Genomic DNA, 13,255 nt, shown 5'->3' on the forward strand with positions numbered 1-13,255 from the left:
TGTGATTATTTGACACACATATATATTGTGAAATGGTTACCACAATAATTCTGGTAAACATATCCATCACTTCACATCATTAATTTTTGGATGTGGTAAGAACATTTAAGATCTGTTCTCTTAGAAATTTTCCAACTATAAAAGATAGTATTATTAACTACAGTCACAATATTATACATTAGATCCCCAACAATTATTCACCTTATTACTGGATATTTATCTATTTCTCTCTATTTCTGTGAATATACCATTTTTGGATTCCACATATAAAGTCAAATCGTACAGCTATTTTAGAGTATAGTAAGTCTCTGATTTATTTCACTTATCAAAATGCCCTCAAGTCCATGCATCTTGTCACAAGTTGCAGAATTACCTTATTTTTTATGGCTGAATAATATTCCATTGCATATTTTATGTATATTATATTGTTTCTATATCTTGGCTATTGTGAATAATGCTGCAGTGAACATTGCAGTTATCTCTTGGAATAGTGATTTCATTTATTCATCTATATACCCAGAAGTGTGAATGCTGAATTGATCATAAGGTAGTTCTACTTTTGATTTATTGAAGAAACTTCATATTGTTTCATTAATGGCTATGCCAGTTTACATTGCCATCAACAATGTACAAAGGTATCATTTTTTCTTTTTTTAAGTCTATTTATTTTGAGAGAAAGAGAGAGAGTGCATTGAGTGGGGGAGGGTCAGAGAGAGAGGGAGAGAGAGAATCCCAAGCAGGCTCTGTGCTCACAAACTGTGAGATCATGACCTGAGCGAAAACCAAGAATCAGATGCTTAACCTACTGACCCACCCAGGCACCCCACAAAAGTATCATTTTATTGAAATTCTTACTAGCACTTGTTATTTCTTGTATTTTTGATAATAGCTGTCCTAACAGGCCCAATAACTTTAAAGATATCTATTCATGTCCCTTGGCTATTTTAAAATTAGATTATTTGCTTTTTTTCACTAGTGAGTTGTACGAATTACTTACATATTTTGAGTAATAACTCCTTGCCAGAATATGGTTTGCAAATATCTTCTCCCATTTTTTTTGGTTGCCTTTTCATTGTCTTAGGTTTTGTTATTTGTATTTGCTTGTTTTGGTGAATAAAAACATTTTTAATTTAATGAAATCCCACTTGTCAATTTTTGCTAATTTTATCCTTTGTGCTTTTGGTATTATAACCAAAAAATCTTGTCCAAGACCAATGTCAAGGAGTTTTTCTCCTATGTTTTTGTGTTGGATTTTTATGTTTTCAGGTCTTACAATTTCCCTTTAATCCATTTCAAGTTAATTTTTGTGCATGGAATAAAATGGGGATCCAATTTTATTTTTTTGCAGGTAATTATCCAGTTTTCCCAATAAACATTTATTGAAGAGACTGTCCTTTCCCCATAGAGTATTCTTCATCAGTTGACAGTTTATTTGTGGGTTTATTTCTGGGCTCTCTATTGTATTCTATCGTTTATGGCTGTTTTTATGCCAAGAGTATGCTGGTTTAATTACTTTAGTTTTTAAATATATTCTGAAATTAGAAAGTATAATACCTTCCGTTTTATTCTTCTTTCTCAAGACTGTTTTGGGTATCTGACATCCTTTGTAGTTCCATGCAATTTTATAATTGTTTTTGATCCAGCAATCCTACTTCTGGATATTTCGCAAAAGAATGAAATCAGCATCTCACAGATATATTAGCCCTCCCCTGTCCATTTCAGCACTACTCTCAATAGCCAAATGTAGGAACACCCCAAGTATTCATGCATGGATGAATAGATAAAATGTAGTATAGCATGTAGTGAGCTACTATTCAACCTTTAAAAAGGAGGAAAAGCTACAATGTGCAACAATATGGATGAAACTTGATGACATTATTCTAAGAGATATAAGCCAGTCATAGAGGAATAAATACTACATGATTCCATTTAAATGAGGCATCTAAAATAGCCAAAGTCATAGAAACAGAGAGGAGAAAGTGGTTGCTAGTGGTTAAGAGGAAGGGAAAAAGGAGAATTGTTAATCAATAACTATAAATTTAGTTATGCAAGATGAGTAAGTTCTTGAGATTTGCTGTACAACATTGTGCCTAACAATACTCTGTTATACTTAAAAATCTGTTAAAAGAGTAGATTTCATATTAGGTATTCTTACTTCAGTAAATTGAAAATAAAATTCTTGAAACAAATTGTAGCTTAGTGGTGGGGTTGAAATACCATAGTCTTACCAAACAACTCTATATGATACTGAAAAAAATGTATTTTAAATAGTATGAAAAAAGAGAAGCAAAAAGAAAGTGGCAGGTTAGGTGTATATTTTGTCTTCTGAGAAAGAAAGCAAATAAGTTTATGGTAGCATTTGAAAGGCTACATTGTTACTATATATGTAACCTCTATCACAGAATCTACTAGAAAGTAGGGTTTGTTTTTTCCTCACATTAGCTAATATTCTGCAAAATTTCTCAGTAAGGATTTAAATCATTGTTAGTAGTTTGTAATTGTAACAAACTGCCATTACTAAGGTTACTTATAAAAATATAAACTCATCATTATTGTTCACCCAATAATTATTGTATATTCTTTCTGTCAGTTGAATAAGGTTAAAATATAAGAAGGTTAAAACTGGTTTTACAATTTTTTTTATGTAATATATATATATATATATATATATATATATATATTTATTTATGGTAAGGTCGAATAAAAACAAATATAATAATCCCCAGTAAACCCATCATCTATATTTAAACTTTGTTAAAATTTTGTCATATTTGAAGAACTCAAATAAATAAAATCATAAATAAAAGAGGAGAAATACCAACCAACAACAGAGAAATGCAAAGGATTATAAGAGGATATTATGAAAAATTATATGCTAACAACTTGGACTACCTCAAAGGAAGGGATACAAATTGGACGACCTCTAAATTCTTAGAAATATAACCTCCCAAAACTTAATCAGGAAAAGATAGAAAATTTGAACAGACCAATTACTAGCAATGAAACTGAATCAGTAATCAAAAAGTTGTAACAAACGAAAGTCCAGGGCAGATGTTCTGCCAAACTTTAAAGAAGCATTAGTATCTATTCTTCTCAAAATATTAAAAAAAAGAAAACAGAAATTGAATGAAAACTTCCAAACTCATCCTACAAGGCCAACATTACCCTGATTCCAAATCCAGACAAAGACTCCACTAAAAAAGAGAACTACAGGTCAATATCCCTGATGAACATGGATGCAAAAATTCTCAACAGGGGCGCCTGGGTGGCTCAGGTGGTTAAGTGTCCGACTTCAGCTCAGGTCATGATCTCATGTTTCATGGATTCGAGCCCCACATCAGGCTCTGTGCTGACAGCTTGGAGCCTGGAGCCTGCTTTGGATTCTGTGTCTCCCTCTCTCTCTCTGCCCCGACCCCACTCATGTTCTGTCTCTCTCTCAAAAATAAATAAATGTTAATTAAAAAAAAAATTCTCAACAAAATACTAGGAAAGTGTATCCAACAGTACATTAAAAGAATCACTCACTACAGTCCAGTGGGATTTATTCCTGGGTTTCAAGGTGGTTCAGTATTAGCAAATCAATCAATGTGATACACCACATTAATAAAGAAGAGATAAGAACCATATGATCCTGTCAATAGATGCAGGAAAAGCATTTGACAAACTACAACATCCATGCATGATAAAATTTCTCAACAAAGTAGTGACAGAGGGAACATACCTCAATGTCATAAAGACCATATACAAAATATAATCCTCAATGGGGAAAAACTGAGAGCTTTTCCTCTATGGTCAGGAAAAAGACAGGGATGTCCACTCTCATTGCTATCATTTAACATATTTTTGGAAGTCCTAGCCTCAGCAATCAGAAAACAAAAAGAAATAAAAGGCATCCAAATCAGCAATGAAGAAGTCAAACTTTCACTATGTGCAGATGACATCATACTCCATTTGGAAAACCCAAAAGACTCCACCAAAAAATTGCTAGAACTGATACACAAGTTCAGTAGTCACAAGATATAAAATTATAATATGTTGTACAGAAATCTGTTGCATTTCTATATACCAATTATGAAGCAGCAGAAAGATCAAGGAATCAGTTCCATTTACAATTTTACCAAAAACTAAAAGATACCTAGGAATAAACTTAACCAGAGAGGTAAAAGATTTGTACTCTGAAAACTATAAAACACTTATGAAAGAAACTGAAGATGACCCAAGGAAAAGGAAAAACATTCCATGTTCATGGATTGGAAGAACAAATACTTTTAAAATGTCTATACGATCTAAAGCAATCTACACATTTAATGCAACCCCTAACAAAATACAAGTAGCACTTTTCACAGAGCTAGAACAAAAAATCCTAAAGTTTCTATGGAACCACAAAAGACCCTGAATTTTCAAAGCAATCTTGACAAAGAAAAGCAAAGCTGGAGACATCACAATTCTGGACTTCAAGTTGTATTATGAATCTGTAGTGATCAAGACAGTATGGTACAGGCACAAAAACTGACACATAGATCAATGGAACAGAATAGAAAACCCAGAAATGGACTCACAGCTATATGATCATCTAATCTTCAAAAAAGGCGTAAAGAATATCTAATGGGAAAAAAAGACAGTCTTTTCAACAAATGGTGTTGGGAAAACTGGACAACAATATGCAAAAGAATGAAACTGGACCATGGGGGCGCCTGGGTGGCGCAGTCGGTTAAGCGTCCGACTTCAGCCAGGTCACGATCTCGCGGTCCGTGAGTTCGAGCCCCGCGTCAGGCTCTGGGCTGATGGCTCAGAGCCTGGAGCCTGTTTCCGATTCTGTGTCTCCCTCTCTCTCTGCCCCTCCCCCGTTCATGCTCTGTTCATGCTCTCTCTCTGTCCCAAAAATAAATAAAAAACGTTGAAAAAAAAATTTAAAAAAAAAAAAAAGAAAGAAACTGGACCATGTTCTTACACCATAAATAAAAATAAATTCAAGATAAATGAAAGACCTAAGTGAGAGACAGGAAATCATCAAAACCCTAGAGAGGAACACAGGCAATAACCTTAACATTGGCTGTAGCAACATCTTACTAGATATGTCTCCTGAGGCAAGGGAAACAAAAGCAAAAATAAACTATTGGGGCTTCATCAAGATAAAAAGCTTCTGCACAGTGAAGGGCACAATCAACAAAACTAAAAGAAAACCTTTGAAAATTGGAGAAGATATTTGCAAATGACATATCTGATAAAGAGTTAGTATGCAAAATATATAAAGTACTTATCAAACTCAACACCTCTCTCCCTCACCAAAAAAATAAAAATTAAAAAAAAATAATGCAGTGAAGAAATGGGCAGAAGACATGAATAGACATTTTTTCTAAATAAGACATACAGATGGCTCATTATCATCACTCATTATGGAACATCATATGGAACATCACTCATTATCAGGAAAAAATACAAATCAAAACTATAATGAGATATCACTTTACACCTGTCAGAATTGCTAAAGTTAACAATATAGGACTCAATAGATGTTGGGGAGGATGCAGAGAAAGGGAACACTCTTAAACTTTTGGGAATGGAAACTGATGCAGCCCCTCTGGAAAACAGTGTGGAAGTTCCTCAAAAAGTTAAAAATAGAACTATCCTATGACCCAGCAACTGTAATACTAGGTATATACCCACAGGATACAAAAATACAGATTTGAAGGGATACATGCACCCTGATGTTTATGGTAGCATTACCAACAATAGACAAACTATGGAAGCTGCCCAAGGGTCCATCAATAGATGAATGAATAAAGAAGAGGTGATATATGCACACACACACACACACACACACACACACACACACACACACACTGGAATATTACTCATCCATAAAAAAGAATGAAATCTCTCCATTTGCAATGTGGATAGAGCTAGAAAGTATTATGCTAAGCAAAGTAAGTCAGTCAGAAAAAGACAAATATCATACAATTTCATTCATATGTGTAATTAAGAAATAAAACAGATGAACATGGCGTGCGGTGTGGGGGGAGAGGCAAAACACAAAACAGACTCTTACTTATAGAGAACAAACTGAGGGTTGCTGGAGAGGAGGTAGGTGGGGAGGGGGGATTAAATGTGTGATGGGTATTAAAAAGGGCACTTGTGATGAGCACTGGGTATGCAAGTGATGAAACACTACATTCTACACTGGAAACCAATATTGCACTGTATGGTAACTAACTGGAATTTAAATAAAAACTTGAAAAAGAAAAGAAAAGCACTATCTAAAAAGAACAACAAACAATTAGGCTTCCAATCTTCTGAAGACTTTAAGAAAAAGTAAAACTACTTCTATCTTTGCCAGTGAAAAATGAGAGGAAAATCATGGAAGATTTCATAAAGGAGATCACATCAGAGCTAAATCTTGAGAAAATGGATTGTGGTCAGTGGAAATGGCAAAAATAACAGTAAGACAACATTTGTGCCAGATGCAATAGGATAAGTAAAGATGAGGAAATATTTGTCAATTTAATGATGGTGAATGGTCCAGTTTACTTAGTTTTAGAATATCTCTGTCGATGCTGAAAAATATAAAGCTAGAAAAGTAGTTAAATATGCGAACAGAGAGAATGAAATGATTGTCTCTGGAATTTCAACTTCATTTGACAAATTCTGAAGAGGAAATGGAGTTTGTTTTTTTCTTAAGTGTCAGCATGATGGGCCAAACAATTGGGAGGTGGCAAAAATAAAGAAAAAAAAAATACAGGAAACAGAGGAGATAGGTTATGGAGCAAGTGCTACTAAAATATGGAAATCAAGAGGATCACTAGCTTTGGGGCTTGGTGAGCTTCGAAGGGTATAAAGGCATTTGTTTCACTGAATAAGTAATAGGAACAGGAAGGAAAGTTCAACAATGTTTTGAGCTAGAAACAAAGGAAGCTGAAATCTCTTTTGTGTCATTAATCCTAGTGTCTCTAAGAATTTTCATAACCTTATAGGAAAAATTTCCCACCAACATTTCCCAGAAGAAATTTTTTTCTTTCTCCTTTAGAGTGACATCTTGGCAGTTTTTTTTTTATATTTGGAAGAGTAGAAAATGAATCAACAACTGACTTTTAAAATGAATTTTTCATTAATACAAATATACATTATAGTATATAAGCAAGGAAATTGCATTGTATTTTTAAAGGAATTGCATTATATTTTTAAACTTTTAAAGGAAATTGCATTATATTTTAATTAAGCAGAATATATTTAAATATGGTAAATCATTAATTAGCATAGTTTGCTTATTTTGAAAATGAAGATTTTCAATAAAGAGTCCAACAGTCTTATACATATACTGAAATCACATTTTAACTTATTCATATAGAAATTCTCATTATTCAGAAAATTATTGGGGGAATGATTGCATTTACTTCAGATTAACATGTATATCTAAGCAAGACTATTAATGTCTCTAAAATTATGGTTGTTTAATTCTAGAGAAATAAAATTAGGAAGCAAAAGAAATTCCTACTGGACCAGACTGAAAAGGGAAGATATATCTATCTTGATTTGGGTTTGGATATGACATTTAAATCTTGATTTCTTCCAATCTAGTAATCTATTGTCCTATTTGATTAGTTGTCCATAAAATGTTGTCATAGAACAAAATTAAACATATCCCTACCATAACATCCAGCAATTATGTCCCTTGGTATTTAACTAAAGGAGTTAAAAACACATGTCTACACAGAAACCTGTAAATAGATATTTACAGCAGCTCTATTAATAATTGCCAAAACTAGGAAGAAACCAAAATGTCCTTCAGTAAGTGAATGGATAAATAATCTGTGGTACATCCAGACCATGGAATATCATTCAGCTCCAAAAAGAAATGAGCTATCAAGCCATGAAAAGACATGGAGGAAACTTAGATACATATTAACTAAGTGAAAGAAGGCAATATGAAAAGACTATGTACTATATAATCCTAACTACATAGCATTTGGGAAAAGGCAAAATTATGGGGACCATAAAAAGCCAGTACCTGCGAGGGGTCGTAGGCTGTGGATGAACGGGTGGAGCACAGAGAATTTTAGGGCAGTACAATATCCTGTATAGTACTATAATGATGGGCACATGCTATCATATATCTATCCAAACCCGTAGAATGTATAACAGTGAACCCTAATGTAAACTATGAACTTTGAGTGAATATAATGTGTCAAACAAATTTTAACAAATGTATCACTCTGGTGGTGGATATTGATAATGGGGAGGTGATTGTACATACAGGGTATGGGGTATATGAGAAATCTTTGTATCTTCCTCTCAATTTTCTGTGAACTGAAAACTGCTCTAAAAATAGTCTTAAAATGCTATCTTAGACTTCTAGTTATACTCACTTCCAATAGTACTCTGTGTACTATTCTTCTGATAATCAAAACTATAACTTTCTGTTTATGTTTTTATATCTCAAGCTACAAACTAAGAGAATATAGCCATTTGACAAGTCCTTAATCAATTCCATTTTCTCAGAATGCCTTCGCATCTTTCATTAATCTGCATATTCTCTTATAATTAAGCATTTACTTTATGTGTCCTGTTATTTTCTTTCTGTGCTCAACATTATGCTCTACTCCAAACTGTATTTACAGTTTTTCTTAAGGTTTCTTAATTCCTCCTTGTGTCTGGTTGCCTCTCACATACTGAAGCCTTTTCAGATGTCAATTTAAATTACGTAGATTAGGAAAAAGGTGATCATTCTCCTCTTTCAGATTTTAAATTTCCTGAAGATGATGACCCAATGTAAAATCTGTTCGCTTTTGTATGCTTAACCTTTCACCATCTACATTCAAGTTACCATGTATTAGGACTATTAAAATAATATCTTAGTCTCCATATTTTATTTCCTGACTGACCCACATCTGTCCTTATAGGACATCATTCTTTATCAATAGCAGAAGCTGATTGGCTGGTTGGCTTATTTATTTGTTCATTCATTCATTCATTCATTCAAAATGTCTTCTTAATTTCCCTTCAGTATCTTTTCTTTTTCTTTTCTTTTTTTTTTCCTTGCAAACAAATAAAGTTTATTTGAACTTTAAATTTTTCAGTGTTTTTTCATTAAGCATATGGTCAAACTTCAAATACTTTCCTAGATCTACAAGTCTGTATTTATTCTGATTTGCTACATCTATAGATTTACCTTGTGCCAATCTCTCCCTTATTCGCTATACCCCCAAACCCACTGGATTTTTTTTTTTATGTTTCTCACACAGGCCAAACTCTTCCATGCTCAGAATTTTGTAGCAGCTCTTTTCTTCATCTTTCCCTATGTATTCATATGACTGGCTTCAATCTTCAGAGCTCAAATTACATATCATCTTCTAGGCATGGATATACATGGCCACCCTGAACAATCATGACACATTATTCTCTATCAAATCACTTTTTTTTTTTTAATTTTTTTTTTCAACGTTTTTTTTAATTTATTTTTGGGACAGAGAGAGACAGAGCATGAACGGGGGAGGGGCAGAGAGAGAGGGAGACACAGAATCGGAAACAGGCTCCAGGCTCCGAGCCATCAGCCCAGAGCCCGACGCGGGGCTCGAACTCATGGACCGCGAGATCGTGACCTGGCTGAAGTCGGACGCTTAACCGACTGCGCCACCCAGGCGCCCTCAAATCACTTTTTAAATTCAGTCTCCTTCAGATCTTTTTGATTGCTTGTTTCTCTTTCTCTAGATCTTTGTGATATGTATTTATTGATAATGTAATTTGATTAAAAGTTTAATATGTTCCCCTTTTGTTTGAAATTCTTTTAGGATGTATGTTTATCTGTATCAAAAAGCCTATGATAACGCACTTAAAATAGTAGGGATACTTAAGTTAAGTATGTTAAGTAAATGAATAAACAAAAATGAATCAACAGGTGAATGGCTTATAATGTCTCATCATCAAGTACTTCTTATGCAACTTTCCTTTAAACTTTAAATTTTTTAAACTTTTCATCTCTAGACATAAGAAAGGTGAATAAATTGGCTCTGTTTCATTTGATTTTATATGCATACAAAAAGTAAGAATTTGTTATGTATTTATTTGTAGCCTCCTTCCCCCACACACTACCGTAATATATCAGGACATCTCATTTTAATAAAATTCCTACAAATACACAGCTATGATTGAAATCTTAAGTCTCTATTAAATATATCACAATGCAAAACAAATTCCATTTGCTATCAATATTCCATACATGTTATGTTTAAATACATATTCAAAGTCAGTTTTAAACTAGAGAAACATGTAATACGTATTTGCTTTAATTTCATTTATGTTTTAAGCTATCCCTCCTAAAATATTCCAACCAAGACATAGAATAGTGCCATTTTACCAGGTGTAGTATTTGTTTCAAAGATTATTCATTTGTGATAAAATTACACAATTTTCATTGTTAAAATAACCTATATAAGCAGCATAATTTTATATGATACCTGAGTTTAAGTACCAATATAATTGTTTCTAATTCCTATGTATTTAGATAATTTTATTCAATTTTTAGAATGTTCTTTATTTTTTGTCACGTAGACACAATAATAGTTACAAGAGATGCAAAAATAATTTATGTGAAAGAAGTTTTTTTAATGTCCGTATCATACAAATGTTAGCTTAAAATAGTACACTATAGTCTATATAATAATAGATGACATGAAAAAGGAACACTAATATCATTAAGCACTTGTCCCAAGAATTTGTTCCACATCTCAGTACTTTCTCTCTGGTTGCAAGGATCCATAGAAATTATACATGAGTCCCTCATTTTTTTATGTTTGTAACAAATGGAAAACATCAAATTAGAATTCAGTCTTTTTTCTCCCCATGACTCTTAGTATCCAGTTTCCATTTCAACGACCAGTGCATTTGTTTAAACCACCAGGGTGCCTACCTCTAAGAGAAGGTGGAGGCGTATACACACTAACTTTTATGTCATCTTGTCATGCTGTGGTATCTCAAGGTGCTTTGCAATAACATTAAACTTAAAAAAGTTATCACTCCTGCTGAGTTAATTAGTTAAAATCAGATAAGTGGCAATGACAACAAACACATCTTACATTCAGGCTTCAACCTGGAGTCAATATCAATAGACATGGAGGAGCTCCTGAAAGCAGGTGCCTTGTAGTTCAAAAGGAGACCACCTGCAGAGACATATTTCAGCAGGGAAGATGTAAGGAGACTGGCTTTAGCTGACTTCAACTTCCGAGCAGTGAAAAGAATCCCTATCCCAAGAAGGCAAGTCTTTATTTTTGATGAGCACTGTGAGTTAAAGTTACCTTAGTGATATAACATGAAATTTGACAAGTGCCACTGGAAAAAAAGGCTTACATCCAGTGATGTAAATTTTGAATAGTTGGCAGCAACTATGTTTTAAATCAGTCATAGTCAATTAAATAAATGAGTTAGGCTATCCATGAAGGAAATGTCAGATGTTTTACACCTTGTAGAAAAATGGCCATGATACCCTCTGAAACCATACCAAGAAAAGATGATGCTCTTTCAATCTTGCTACAAGAAGATATAATCAACAGATTGAGATCAATAAAGCATGAATCTAAATTGCTTAACATAGTAACGTTAATAATATTGAACACTCTAGAAGGCTATAGGGCAAACTCAAGGAAGAAAACCTCAGAAAGAGCATTTAACATTTGTACAATACCACTAAAATTCTGCAAATTCCTGTGTGACATCAAGATGGTGACATAGATCATTCCCATCTCATTCCTCCTCTCAAAACCAAACAGCAATTATACATAGACAAGATGTCATTGTGAAAATACTGGAACACAGAGATGAAGCAGAAGCACTTCCTGGACCAGAGACCAAGGACAACCACATAAAAAGGGTAAGCAGAGTGATTATACATTGACCACAATAACCCTCCCCCAGGTCAACACAGTACCGCACAAAGAGGGACCACTGAGCCTATGGTCTCTCCAGTGGGCAGAGAACACAAAGTAGATATCCAGCTCCCCCAGCATTATGGATTACCTCCTAGGAGGCCCAATTAGGTCTTTCCTCACAGACATTACAGGGGGACTCTTTGGGGCTTGACCACTGAAAATCACATTGTGATGTACACGGGAGGTAACCAATGCTTGGATCTTGGCATACAAAATTCTTACATGCTGGAGCACCCAAGCAGAAATCCAAACAAGTTGCTCTGCCCGTTTGCAGAGCCAAGAGAGTGGTCCTATCTTGCAAGGGAACTCCATGCACAGTTCTGCCAGATTCAGGACCCCAAACAAGAGTCTTACTGGCCTTGGAACCTGTTCTGCCACTCAGGCTGGGTAGTGGGACTAATTTATAGCCATGCCTACTGCTGAGTGTGGTCCCCATACCTACCCAACAAGGGAATCTGAGCAGAGTACTCAGGAAGCTGTGTAGCTCAGCAACACTCAGCAGAATGCCTAGCCAGTGGCTGTGCACCTTTGCAGAGCCAAGCCAACAAGGAGTTTTGTGCATATTTCTACCTAATTTTGGACTGCAAAAAAAATGCCAGCCTAGAAGTCTATTCTGCCATCCTACAAAGGCAAGGTAGATAATACACAGTCCTGTTTGCTACTAAATGTAGTCCCCAACCCTGCCCAAAATGGAAACCTGAGCAGAGAACTTGAGAAGCTAAATAACCCAGCAATACTGAAGTACAGAGCTGGGCCAGTGACTCTGCCCATCTTTAATTAGGCTGACAGCCCCATCTAGTCAGGGATTTTGATGTGCAGTTCTAACCTATTTCCCCAAACAGTGAGTCTTGTTGGCCTTGGGGTCTGTTCTTTACCTCCACCAAGACAGGGAAGCTAATTTGTAGGCCTGCCCACTCTTGAATCAGGTCTTTAGTCCTGACTGAAAATCTAACCAGAGCACCTAGAAGACTGTATAGCCCACCTGTGGCACCTATACAGTGGCATTTGACTTGAAATTGGAGCAAGAGACTGCCATCTGCAGAGCAAACCTGGTGGCCCCAGATGACCAGGAAATCCAGTGCACAGTTCTGCCTAACTTAGGTTTCCAAACAATGAGATGTTCTAGCTTTGGAACCTGTTCTGCTGCCCCTCACAGGCAGGGAAGCTAATTTATAGCCCTGTTTAATGTTGAGTATAGTAAGTAGTCTTACTCAGCTAGGATGCCTGACCAAGAAATCCAGACAACCATGGAGCATATCCTACAGCCACACTTGGAAAGGAAGCCACGAGTAGTCCTATCCAATTATTCCCATCTAGTAGCATTCTCCCATGACCTC

Source organism: Panthera leo, chromosome A1, assembly GCF_018350215.1.
Source record: "Panthera leo isolate Ple1 chromosome A1, P.leo_Ple1_pat1.1, whole genome shotgun sequence".
Classification (NCBI taxonomy): domain Eukaryota; kingdom Metazoa; phylum Chordata; class Mammalia; order Carnivora; family Felidae; genus Panthera; species Panthera leo.